The sequence below is a fragment of the Olea europaea genome, chromosome 17 (genome assembly GCF_002742605.1).
Source record: "Olea europaea var. sylvestris chromosome 17, O_europaea_v1, whole genome shotgun sequence".
Lineage (NCBI taxonomy): Eukaryota > Viridiplantae > Streptophyta > Magnoliopsida > Lamiales > Oleaceae > Olea > Olea europaea.
In genome coordinates, this window is record NC_036253.1 from 20375014 (window position 1) to 20390068 (window position 15055).

Below are 15055 nucleotides of genomic sequence, written 5' to 3' on the forward strand. Positions count from 1 at the left end.
CATTATTACAATCTTACAGGTTTCTTTCTTTCTCTCTTATCTTCAAAATATACACTACACAATACATATGTTTTTATTATATTGTTTTATTTTAGTCTCATGATAATAATATTTTTATATATTTGCTAAAAGTACTTTGAATTTAATAATTCTTTGTCCTCATTTATACAGACACTTCTTATGTTTAAGTTAATTTCTTATAAATTAGAAGCTCGTTTGTATTTAATCATCATTTTCATTATTTTCTTACACTATCTTTTGCAGTCATATTCTCCAATTTTGTACATAAAATCACCCAATTGTATATTCAATTTTATTTAAAATAGTTGCAATGAGAAAATAATCATACAAACAAACATACTCCTTTGCCATTGAATTGTAATTTTGTTTGTCAAACTTTACTTGTAATTTGTATTGCTGGTTAAAATTTGACATTTTGTTAATTTTTTCTTCCAATTTTGGGGCTTAGTTGTCTATGTTAGATTCTTTATAATTATATTAAGCTCATGTTTGGTATTGATTTAAATCTTTAATCGATTTTAATTTAAGTCAAAATCAATAATTAATTTTAACCATATATTTTATGAGTTCCACAACATTAAATCCACATATTTATCTACTTTTTATCAAAATCTACTAAATTTTTTTATTTTAGGGGCTGTTTAAACCACATTTTTCTAAAAAAAGAATGCATTTTGAAATAGTGTTACGATGAAGAATGTGCGGTCAAAAAATAAAGAAAAATTTTGAATTTGCGTGTATTATTATTTTATTGAGAAATATGTGATTAAAATGGTGTCAATTTACTATTGAAAAATATATTTTGATGAAAAAGGGACTCAAATAAGGGCTTAATCTCAATTAAATAGGGGTTAAAATTCTATGCAAGGAAACTCAAAATAGAGGGCCCTATTTTGAAATTAGCATAAGTCCCCTAAAATATCAGGCAGACCTGGAGGTACTCCATACGCACACTGTTTGGGAGAGAGGAGAAATTAAGCAGTTGCCTAGGAATATACGCACAAAAAGTAGGGGAGAATTGAGAGACATAGAAGTCAGTAGCTGGAAAGAAGGGAACTCACGAAAAAGGGGCTGCTGGAATTTAGACAGATATACATACACGCCTACAGAAACAAGTCGGCAGTGGGAGGAAAAATTGAGAAAAGTGGGCTGCAATATTAGATTTTAACACACGTTGAAGAAGACAGAGAAGATACACGGCAGAAATTGAAGGCAAAAGACAGCAGAACAAGAAAGAAAATCAAACGAGCTGTCTGTTGTAAATCAAACGAGCTGCCTCCTGGAATTAAAAGTGTGTTGCCTGTTAATATATATACATTCAAGCACGGAAGGAGCAGACAATTGAAGAACGAGCTACCTGTTGGAAATATATACATTAAAAACATAGAAAACAAGCTGGTGGCTAGAGAAATTAGGAAGGACAGTGATAAGTGTGTTTTTGCACACTTATTTACATCACAAACATGACTTAAATACAAGTAAAATAATGGAATTGTTACTTAACTTTGTCAAATTCATGCAATGTAGGTAATTCTATAGAAATGGTGGAATTCAGGAGAAAAGAGCCGAAAAAGGACCAAATTGGAGCAAAATGGAAATTCAGGGACCAAACTGTAATTATCTGAAAGTTGACCCGATGAACACATCAAGCAATTGATCAAACTAAGTACCAATTGGAAGTTATAATGAAACATTGGAGCAACTAGAAACAAGAGAGGAGGTCAAGAAGTGAAGGAATGAAACTTGAGGATCAAAATGACTCAAATCAGAAGTTTGCTCTACTATGTGGTCGCATAGTATAAAACCTATGCGGTCGCGAGTGACCCTCCAGGGATTAAAAACGCCATTTTTCTTATACCTATGCGGTCGCATAGGTTATGCCTATGCGGTCGCATAGGTATAATTTTTTCTCGATTTTTGCAGTTTCTTTATATGATTGTAACTCTTTTGGTAACCTAATTTGGACGGGTTTAAATAGTAACTAAACATCCAGAACCCGCACGAACGACTTGGGAGGCAAAAAACATTCATCTTGGAGTGGATTTGAAGGCAAAAACAAGAATTGATGCGGGATTTATAAATTTTTTTCAAGTTTTGATAACCCGGTGATGTATTTTATTCATACTTTGTTAGATTTCATTATTTTTATCATGATAGGCTAGATTTTTGCAACTAGGTGATCGATGAACCATGTAATTATCATTAAACTTGCTATTTCATGATTTTGAATTATTAGTTCGATGAGATATTTGAATGGATTATATTGCTTTGTTTATTTCCACAATTAATGTGCACTTAATTTGTGCGAACTTGGTGGTTTAATTCTGAATTTGAGAAAATTAGATTAAACTCGACATATATAATTCATCATAGGGTCCGATAGGGAATAGAAATATACCCCTATGTCCTATGTAAATCTTTAATTGCTCACAAAAGGATTATATGCGTTCTTGTATAATTGCATCCGTCATAGAGATATAGGCTGATGATTTATGAGAATATGTTCAATACATCTCGAGAGAGAGATTATTGAATAGATTTAGGAGCATTGATTTGTCATATTCTTATTGAATTATCAAAATTGTGAAATTAGGTTTAATTAGTAATTATTTGGGGATTCGTGATCTTAATGCATTTGTTTTACATAGATTTTCATAAATTGACAATACATTTCATTTATTTTTATAACATTTCGTAATTGAGTCCTTCGTTAAGTGAATTTAAGTAATTAGGGTTTGATTTGAAATTAGGGTTTTTTCAATTTGGGGATTTCCCCCAAATTAGGGCTTTTGATTCCAAAACTCATTTTAATTCAATTAGTTTCGGTTAAGGCTAAAATAAATAAAATTGAACTACTCTTTCTCTGTGGGACGATACTCGGACTTCTAAAATCCACTTTATTACTTGTCACAACCCGTACACTTGCGGTAATTTAAATCGAAAGAAATATTTCGCAAACAATTGAATTAAAAGTCAATATTTTAAAAGTCTTAGAAAAATTGGGGACGTTGAGAGCTGGGTCCTTTAAAAAAAAAAATTTTGGACAAAAATGGCATTTTTTTATTTTATTAAAAAAAAATTTTTGTCTATGCGACCGCATAGACACCTAACGAAACCAAAAATCACAAAAACTATACACCTATGCGACCGCATAGATTTTAACTATGCGGTCGCATAGAACAATAGAGGCGTGGGTTTTTAACCCACGCCCGGATCACTTCTTTTCTTTTCAAATCGATTTCTTCCCACATCCTCTCTCGCCCAAATTTTTCTTAGTCAATTTCTACACTTGATTACATCTCATTCACCTACACTACACAAGGATCTCGAGTTTAGAGTTGCACATCATCTTGAAGGTATTACTTTTAACTATCTCCTCCATTGTGCTCGTTTGTTTAAGTTATTTCGAATTGATTTTCTGCATTTTGGGGTGATTGGGGGTGATGATGATGGATGGAATGTAGTATTTGCACTTCAATTGTGTCATGGGGTAATTCAAATTTTGAGTTATTGAGTTTTATATGGATTTCTAAAGAATGCATGCTAGGTGTTTGATAAATTGCCTCATTGATAATTTTTGGGTAATTTGGTACATGTTGCATTAAACTCATTTGATTGATGAATGTGAATGAGATTGGTGATTGATTTTTGAATGGGGAACCATGTGACATAGTAAATTTTTTGGCAAATAAATGAAGGTTTTATCATGCCCACAACATGTTCGATAAAATGCCCATTTTGGTAATCTAATACAATTATGAACATCGAGCATGGCATATGACTATTAGATGAATGGAATAACTCGTTGTGACGTATTACCAACCAATGTGACTTAGACAACATCAACACACACATGCACACAATATAGCTAAGTCATTGCATGCCCACAACACCATCCGTCTCTAATTTTGCACTACCATTTGATGCACCAAACGAACTCCGATTGAGCTAAAATTTGGGTATGTGCTAGACCTCATTGCATACTTCCATATTCCCGGAGGTTGCCCCGGACAATCTTAATAATTCTCGATGGTACCCGGGGCCGAAGGTGTACACTCAATCATGACTCCAACCCTTTCATTATGAGCATATTCACCCAAATTTTCTTATACTTTCATATGGACTATACATTTATACTACTCTAATCATCATACATAGTTCATTACACACTGTGGTAGTCTACATGCTTATTGAAACAAGTTTGGGGGATTTGTGATTTACGTGCTTTTCATTTCATGCGATTTCTCGCTGTATAACAAGATGTCTAATGCTAGCTATTTTCCAACTTTGTAGGATGCCACCAAAACGAACTTCAAAAGGAAAGGAGAAGGTTGGCTCATCATCCGGCACAGCACGCACTCGAGTGCTTGAAGGAGGTATACAAAGATTCTTGACTTTCGAGGCAGCAGCCTGTTATGAAAACATAGTGAGTCGATGGACAGTGACACCAGAACGGGTTGTTAAATTGGAAGACTTTCCTGGTTTTGAGCTGACTACTTTGGTGCATAACTGTGGATGGAATAAAATAGTGGAGTAGCCACATCGGAGTTATGAGTTGTTGGTGGGGAAATTTTACGCCAACTTCAATGCAGAAATTGACACACCAGGGTCCGGCCAGCTACATCAGACTTGGGTCAGGGGAAAATGGATCACATTCTCACCCGAAGTTATTCAAGACTACTACCAGCTCACGTGGGAAAACATAACGCCTATACCAGGTGACTTCAATTGGCCTGAAGTGGCGGAGATCTTATTAGGGCGACAAAATGCATGGCCACTCCCCACTACCGAGTGGCATCAGATTGAGCTGACAACATCTATAGCCATCCTGTGGCTGTTTATGTGCCACAACATTGAGCCGACCTCTCACAGGACCACATTCACAGACCCCACAGCTGGATTCTTTTATCACTTGGTACGAGGTAATAAGGTTGATCTTGCTACTCTTTGCTATGATCAGATACATCATGTGGGTACCTTGGGAGATAGACACAGCTCAATGATCTTTCCAAGCCTCATCTCTGGAATATGCATAGCTGTTGGTATAAATATTGTATCCGGGGAAGTGGCTGCCAAATCCAGCCCCACCATAAAGCGCAGTACCTTGGAGGCCCAAGACAGAGCCAGGTTAAAGCACTGGGAAAAGTAAGAAATTGAAAGGCGCAGACAGCAGGAAGAGCAAGGTCACGAGCAAGCAGAGCAAGAGATGCCTCAAGCTCCTCCACCGCAGGCTGAGTTAAATGCACAGCTGTGGCGCCAGATTTTCACCACCACCACGGGGACCAGCCGAGACGTACAGAGTCTCCAGCAGGCTATGGGGACTTTGACAACTGAGATGCATACAGCCCACCGTGACATCCGCATTTCCACTGATATGTCACGTGCTGCTCGCCAGGATGCCCAGGAAGTTAGAAGGGAGATGGACACTATGAACGGTCGACTCAGTGTGTATGTGGGTAAGGTGGATGGCATCCAGATGAGGGTAAATGAAACTTGGGAGCGTTTGGGCCGTTTGGAGACACGTGTTGAGGGAATCCATGATGAAATGACACAGCAGTCAGCACTGATGAGAGAGATCTTGGCACGCCTACCTCCACCTCCAGCTGATGATACTGCAGGATCTAGCTTCCCATCGCAGCCCCCGTATTGATCAGGGGAGTATCGTTTGCCTCAGTTGAATTCATTTTCCTTAAATTCTGCCTTCTAAACTTAATTTTCGGGGGATGGTGGCATAATTTGATTAAGACATTCGGCATGTAACTAATTGCATTTCCACAATCCAGATTTATTTTGACTAATTGTTGCATGAGGCATGCTTGTGAGTGAATATTGATTATGCTTATGTATGCTTGTGTGAGCTTAATCGCCTTACCGGCTATGATGTTTCTATTGGATTAGTACATTTCAAAACTTTGAAGTCGGTGTTAATTAGGCTAACTAATACTTGTGGATGCAATACTTGATATTCTTTATGCACGTCATTCATGCTTTACATGTTAGGTAAGTGATTGGGGTTTTGAGCATAAAGTAGAAAGATAATTATAACCCTCGATTGAATTAACCCGTAAAGTACCTTAAGACAGTTTGGTGATAGTTGAGCTATTATAGGAGAACATTGAAATGAGTGAGGCTCTGTGCATAAATTATTGTGTGGATTGCCTAGACCAGTGGGATGAAGAGTAGGTGAAAATCTTAAATTGAGGGTTGGTTTTGGATACCAGATGTCTAGAAAAATAAGGGCACGAACTTAATTTGTGAGAATAAGACACTTCTTTTTCAGCCTTTATGACTCGAGCAAGTAAGCCTGTAAGGATATTTCAAAATCTGGTGCCCTAAGGTCAACTGATCTGGGAGTCACCAGTCTAAAGCTCGATACATGGGTCATATAGAAAGCAAGAAGTAAAGAAGTTAATAAAAAGTCATCTGATCGAGCTTTTATAACTCGAGTGAATAAGTCTGCAAGGGTTTAAAACCTGGTGCCCTAAAACCAATTGGTTTGGGAGTCACCGGCCTAAAGCTCGTTACATGGGTTATATAGAAAGCAAATGAGAAGATGATATATAAAAAAAAACCAGAGAAAAGTGAGAAAAACAAAAAGAGACAATAACAAGAAGAAAAGCCCTTGGATAATTGGTGGAAGAAACAAAACCATTGAGGCGAGGCAAGTAACCTAGTTTAGTCTTGAGTGTCAAAGCAATCAAAACTAGGAGAGCCTTCATTTGTTGACGTGTGAACTTGTGATAGTGAAATTAATCCAAACTACGAGAGGGTGAGAACTAAAGCTAGGTAAACTCATAATTTTAAACACAACCCCAGGATAATTGAGTGAAAAGAATAAGTTTGGGGGGGTTGTGTATCCCTCGAGCGAGTAAGGAAACATTTGACCACTTGGGGTCGGGACTCAAACTCATCATGAACTTGATATGTTAGCATGAATCTAAACACACACGTCAAGTATGCACTTAACAGGTAAAGGTTGATGTCATTTTGCACTTATAAATTTTCATAAAATTAATTACTTAGTCCAATCCTGAGCCAAGGCAAGGTATTAAGCCATGTTTGTTCAGAATTATATCACTATCTTGTTTGAGGACAAACAATAGTTCAAGTTTGGGGGGTTTGATAAGTGTGTTTTTGCACACTTATTTACATCACAAACATGACTTAAATACAAGTAAAATAATTGAATTGTTACTTAACTTTGTCAAATTCATGCAATGTAGGTAATTCTATGGAAATGGTGGAATTCAGGAGAAAAGAGCCGAAAAAGGACGAAATTGGAGCAAAATGGAAATTCAGGGACCAAATTGCAATTATCTGAAAGTTGACCGATGAACACATCAAGCAATTGATCAAACCAAGCACCAATTGGAAGTTATAATGGAAAATTGGAGCAACTAGAAACAAGAGAGGAGGTCAAGAAGTGAAGGAATGAAACTTGAGGATCAAAATGACTCAAATCAGAAGTTTGCTCTACTATGCGGTCGCATAGTATAAAACCTGTGCGGTCGCGAGTGACCCTCCAGGGATTAAAAACGTCATTTTTCTTATACCTATGCGGTCGCATAGGTATAGTTTTTCCCCGATTTTTGCAGTTTTCTTATATGATTGCAACTCTTTTGGTAACCTAATTTGGACGGGTTTAAATAGTAACTAAACATCCAGAAGCCTCATGAACAACTTGGGAGGCAAAAAACATTCATCTTGGAGTGGATTTAAAGGCAAGAACAAGAATTGATGCGGGATTTACACAAGATTTTTTCAAGTTTTGATAACCCGTGATATATTTTATTCATACTTTGTTAGATTTCGTTATTTTTATCATGATATGCTAGATTTTTGCAACTAGGTGATCGATGAACCATGTAATTATCATTAAACTTGCTATTTCATGATTTTGAATTATTAGTTCGATGGGACATTTGAATGGATTATATTGTTTTGTTTATTTCCACAATTAATGTTCACTTAATTTGTGTGAACTTGGTGGTTTAATTCTGAATTTGAGAAAATTAGATTAAACTCGACATATATAATTCATCATAGGGTCCGATAGGGGATAGAAATATACCCCTATATCCTATGTAAATCTTTAATTGCTCACAAAAGGATTATATGCATTCTTGTATAATTGCATTCGTCATAGAGATATAGGCTGATGATTTATGAGAATAGGTTCAATACATCTCGAGAGAGAGTATTGAATAGATTTAGGAGCATTGATTTGTCATATTCTTATTGAATTATCAAAATTGTGAAATTAGGGTTTAATTAGCAATTATTTGGGGATTCGTGATCCTAATGCATTCGTTTTACATAGATTTTCATAAATTGACAATACGTTTCATTTATTTTTATAACATTTCGTAATTGAGTCCTTCGTTAAGTGAATTTAAGTAATTAGGGTTTGATTTGAAATTAGGGTTTTTCAATTTGGGGATTTCCCCCAAAATTAGGGCTTTTGATTCCAAAACTCATTTTAATTCAATTAGTTTCGGTTAAGGCTAAAATAAATAAAATTGAACTACTCTTTCTTTGTGGGACGATACTCGGACTTCTAAAATCCACTTTATTACTTGTCACGATCCGTACACTTGCGGTAATTTAAATCGAAAGAAATATTTCGCGAACAGACAGCTTGAGGAGACACGCACAGGTTGTTTGAATACAAGTCGGCAGTTGCTCATCTAGAGAAAAAAAAAATCATTCACGTGCCGTAAATTTTTGGTGATGTCTTTTAACTTCCGCGTGCTTAATTCCGACATCATGCGTGGCTAATTTGTTTTATTGCTAAGATGTAATGAACCCTTGTTATGAAAATTTTGGTTTGAATAATTAGGTTGACATTAAATTTGTTTTAATGTTTGGATGTTTATTATCGTTTTTCATGCTTTTCAATTAATTGACCACTAGTTGAATTGTTTGTGGATTTTATTGCCATCGAGAGAGATAATACGATCATTGGCACAAAATAATAAACATTATGAGGTTCGATAGAGGATAGTGATATACCTTTATGCTTTATATGGTTCTTGGGCATTTTCAGGAAGCTTTATGTCAATATCCCATTGATTGAAGCTATATCCCAAATACCGAACTATATAAAGTTTCTGAAGGAGATCCTATCCAAAAAGAGAAGGCTTACAGATTTTGAGACCATCAAGTTAAATGAGGAGTGTAGCCCCATCTTGGAAAACAAATTACCTCCTAAACTACGAGATTCAGGGAGTCTCAAAATTCCTTGCTCAATAGGAAGTGATTCGAATTTTAATTGTTTATGTGATTCAAAAGCAAGTATAAACTTAATGCCTTTTTCTATATACAAGAAATTAGGATTGGAAGAGTTAAAGGACAAATCCATTCTTCAATTGGCAGACAGATCAATTAAATACTTGCGATGAGTGGTTGAGAACGTGCTCATTAAAGTGGGCAACTTCATATTTTCCATTGATTTTGTTGTCCTAGATATAGAGGAGCCATAGGATGCAGCGTTACTTATCTTAGACAGATCCTTCCTATTAACAAGTTGAGCTGTCATGACTTTGAAAGTGGCGAACTGACATTGAGAGCAAAAAATATGCAAGAGAGTTCAAGATCTACAACACTATCGAGAATTCATTATATGAAGAGATCGGCAAAAAAGCCTTAGAGTGCAAGTATATTGCTGTAATGATGCAACAAGGTTCGAAGGAGACAGAGCCTAAGCATATAGTGAGCCTTGGACGAAAGAAGAATGGAGGGTTCAAGGTTTGGAGAGCAACATGAGGATGCAAGACCAAAAATTGCAAGGAGTGCAAAAGCTCAAAACACCTATTTAAGCCACCACAATCAAGTCATTCATACAGTCTAGCTAAAGACTATAAATTAAGCACTTATTGGAAGACAACCCAATCTTCTAACCCTTTTATTTATTTTGCTTTCTGCATCGTGTAGCATATAGATTTGTTTTGATTACTAGGTTGCATTAGATTTAGGCACGTTTTAATTTGTAAGGTATCACCATCCTTAATACTCTCCTTAGGCCATTGAATTTATTATTGGTATTTTAATTCTTTGGGCTAAATAACACATGTTCTAGATTATTTGATTTTTAATGCTTGATTTGAATTGCTATATGCAAGAATATGATGTCGTGGGGCACTCAAACCAACATCAAATTTGGGGAGCACCTTCTTCATTTTCTTCTTTGCTCCTTTATGTGCTTATTTATACTTTATAATATTGAAGACAATATCAATTTTAAGTTTGAGAGTGGAAAAAAAAACTTTTAATTTTTGGTTTTCGTCTGTTTTTGTGTGTTTAGTAAAAAAAATTGTTAATTTTTCCTCTGGTTGTGTGCTTGTGTGGGTTAGATAGTTTGGCTGACAATGATGATTTAAAATTGAGATTTAGTGTTGATTTATGAATTGTTGATAGGGTGCATGCTAGAGTGATTGAATCTTAACCTTGCAAAACTTGATATTATATGCGCACAATAATTCAGTTTGACATGGTGATGAAATGAGTTGTTTCATGCTCTTAATAGGTTGATTTAGTTGGACATAGATGCTTTACCTAAACCATACTAAATTAATTATCCTTAAACCAAATTTAGCACAATTTGGGGTGATGTTACTATTGTAGGAAGATACAGATGTAGCCAGGGATTCCTTGTGTGAAATTTTTTTTTGTGTGGATTGTCTCAGATGAACAGGATAAAATTGGGTGAAAGCCTCGAATTGGAGGTTAGTTTTCTTGAATAGGTGTATGATAAGGGGCATTGCACTAATCAATGCATATATTTTAAAATTTAAAACTTCTCTTTGAAGCCTTTATAACTCGAGTAATTAAGTCTATAAGGGTATCTTAAAACCTGACGCCCTAAATTCATCGGCCTAAAGCTCGCTGCAGTGATCATTTAGAAAGCAATCAGAGATGAAGTTGCCTTTGAAAGGAAAAAAATAATTGTTCTCTTCGAAGTCCTTTTGACTGGGGTTATTAAGTCTGTAAGGATGTTTAAAAATATGGTGCCCTTAAGTCGTCTGATTTGGAAGTCATTGGCCTAAAGCCTATTACATGGGTCATTTAGAAAGCTTAAGGGGGAGTGCAAAAAAAAAAAAGAAATAATAATAATAATAATAATGATGATGATGATGATGATAATAATAAAATGCATTAAATGCCTTGTTAAGTCCTAACACTTGTTCGAGGGAATTTGACTTTCAATGAAAGATAATTAGCCTAGTTGAGTCTTGGCAGTCGAAGCAATCAAATAATTGGAGAGTACTTGTTCATTGAGGTGTTGACTTGCAATTAGTGACGTCTACCTGAATTGGAGAGGGTGATGATAGTAATGAAAAAATCAACCTTAGATCATATACGTGGAAAAGAGTGAAAAAAGAATAAATTTGAGGATGTGTGAATTTTATGAAAGATGAAAGGATATATTTGACTATAAAGGGTGGGGAATTCACAACTTGTGAATTCATTAATGGCAACTTAGTTCTTCACACACACACACGTCAGTTTGCATTGGAAAAGTGGATATTAGTTTGGTATTGTGACTTTGAAGCAGTTTGTAGACTTGATGCCGTGATCTCAAATCCTAAGGTAAAAAGCTAAAACGGTCCAACCAAAATTTTTGCATACTTGTGTATTTGTTGTTATTTAAGCTATAGTTTTGGTCGAGGGCGAACAAATGTTTAAGTTTGGGGGTATTTGATGAGTGAAATTTGTGCACTAATTTATGCCCCATTATTAAACATTTACGTCATCAAATTATTAAATTTTATTTAACATAGGTTAATTTTCTTGGACCGTGCTATAGCTACAGCACGGTTCACACCATTTTTCACGGCCCCCTCACATCGGGGGGTCCGCACACATTAAAAAAAAAAAAAACAGAGGTGGGGGCCCCCTCATTGTGAGGGGGCTGTGAAAGCTACTGTACAGCCCAAGCTGTACAAGCAGCTTAATGCAATTTTCTTTTGTTTTTAGTGATGGAAATGTTGGAAGCAATTGGAGAGAAAGAAGGACGAAAATTGGATAAAAATGCAATTTTGGGATCAAACTCCACGTGCTAGAAATTCAAGGGCTAAATTGATGATTTACACACCGAAAAGGAGAATTCAAGAAGCAGGTGACTTTAATTTCAATTGGACCTCTACACCAATTGGGCTGCCAACCAGTGGATGTGTGTGTGTGTATATATACACACACACACACACAGCCAAACCTACAAAGAATGAGGAGGAGAGACTAACCTACAAAAATAACGGCAGCTTATGGGGCTGCCATAATTGAGAGATACTCCATACGCACACTGTTTGGGAGAGGAGAAATTAAGCAGCTGCCTTGTGAAATTAGAGAGGAATATACGCACAAAAAGTGGGGGAGAATTGAGAGGCATGGAAGTCAGCAGCTAGAAAGAATGGAACTCACGAAAAAGGGGCTGCTGGAATTTAGTCAGATATACATACACACCTACAGAAACAAGTTGGCAGTGTGAGAAAAATTTGAGAAAACAGGGCTGCAATATTATATTTTAACACACACGTTGAAGAAGACGAAGAAGATACACGGCAGTAATTGAAGGCAAAAGATGGCAGAACATGAAAGAAAATCAAACGAGCTGTCTGCTAGAAATCAAACGAGTTGCCTGCTGGAATTAAAAGTGTGCTGCCTGTTAATATATATACATTCACGCCCGGAAGGGGTAGACAATTGAAGAACGAGCTGCCTGTTGGAAATATATACATTAAAAGCATAGAAAACAAGCTGTGGCTGGAGAAATTAAGAAGGACAGCTTGAGGAGACATGCACAAGTTGCTGGAACACAAGTCGGGAGTTGCTCATTTGGAGGAAAAAAAATCATTCACGTGCCGTAAATTTTTGGTGATGTCTTTTGACTTCCTCGTGCTTAATTCCGACATCGTGCATGGCTAATTTGTTTTATTGCTAGGATGTGATGAACCATCGTTATGAAATTTTTGGTTTGAATAATTAGGTTGACGCTAAATTTGTTTAAATGTTTGGATGTTTATTATCGTTTTTCATGCTTTTCAATTAATTGGCCACTAGTTGAATTGTTTGTGGGTTTTATTGTCATCGAGAGAGATAATAAGATCATTGGCACAAAATAATAAACATTGTGAGGTTCGATAGAGGATAGAGATATACCTCTATACTTCATATGGTTCTTATATGATGTTCTAACTCGTTAAATGCATTTATCATGTTCGTATCTTTCATCGAGGGATATGAAGGGGAATAGATTTGATAACTATCGAGAGAGGTTTTCAATTAAAATGCAAACATTGACCAACAAGCATGGTTTTAAATTGTCTAACTAAAATGGATTAGCAAGGGGGACTCTGTATCTTAGCAATATGTCTCACAAATTTGATAAATTTTTACATTGCTTTCGAGTTAGTTAATAGATTTTAGTGTTAGTTACGACTCAATTTTACTATTCGATTAAGGGAGTTATTAGCTTATGTCGATCAAACATATAGTCCTCGTGGGTTCGACACTCTACACACTATTATATTACTTGTTCACGATCCCGTTTACTTACGGGTAATCAAACGATCAATTACAATCATATCATACATAACAAATTATGAGTTGTTTGGGCATTCCCTAGCAAAGTATCCAGACTTCCCACAGTTGAAACATGTATTTCCACCGCCACCAAACCTCCCATCATACCACCGCCTGAGCCACGGTCCACACCCCCTACCAAACATCCCATATCCACTCCCACCTTGGTGCCCTCCACCTCTACCCATACAGTCCCTTGCCAAGTGCCTCTTCTCCCCATATTGAAAACAAGCACCACTATTACCACCATCCACTTGGCCTGTAGAGAGGCAGTCCTGCGCCATATGCCCATAATCACCATGTTGATGAAATCCTCCTACAAATTGAACAAATCAACCAATTAGTTTATGGAATTTAAACAAATGAAAGGAAATTAAACAAAAAATCACAAAATTAGATAATGAAGTTTTCCCCTTCTAGATTCGACTCAAAAATCAATCCAACACCATAAAGGTATCTCCAATTTGAGGCCTTTTGAGTCATATAGACAGATGCACACTAAGGCAGAAGATGGAAATTGAAAATGCACAAAGCAAAGACGTTTCTTGGTGTGAAAAAATGAAGTAGAGGGTCTCCAATTTGTAGGCTCAAGGGAAAACAGATTTTCTCAGAATTTTGCAAGATTGAGTTCAATCAAAAATGAGAGATTGAGTTCAATCAAAAATGAAAGATAGAGTTCAATTAAAACTGAAAGAGGCTATCAAAGATAAGGATTATGCTTATTTATCTTTCACGTGATTTTCAAATTACCTCCAAAGTTGGATATTGAGCATCTAGCCTAATGTGCCGATTACCTCTAAATACCCAACATAATTGGGCTACTATCAATTGTGACGTGGATTTAATATTCTTCAATCTCGGGCTTATAGCCTATGAAGATAATTGGGCCACGATTTTTCATCATTGCCTAGAGGATTTGGGCGTCACTTACCAAAATGCCCAACAACCTCTACCTTGTGCCAAATCAACCTACAAGTCAGATAAGATAACAAATAGTTTAAGGAAAGAGACTTACAAGTTTGTACCGATGTTTAGAAGATCAAGGAACTTCTAAACTTTACCAATGGGAGCACCTTAGTTCCCATATCTGCTGGATTATATTCTGAAAGGGCTTTCTCAAGTTTTACTAGGTCTTGAGAAACCATATCTCTAATGAAATGCAATCTAACATCTATATGTTTTGTACGTTTATGAAAGACAGGATTTTTGCATAGGTCAATAGCAGATTGACTATCAGAATATATTGTCACATTGTCCTTAAAAATACAAGTTCATTTAATAGATCTTTAAACCACAAAGATTCTTTAAAGGCTTCTGATTCAGTAGTGGATAATGCAACAACATGTTGAAGTTGTGATTTCCAACTAACACATGAATTACACAAAGTAAACATGTAGGAAGATGTAAATTTCCTATTATCTCTATCATCAGCATAGTTAGCATCAGTAAAATC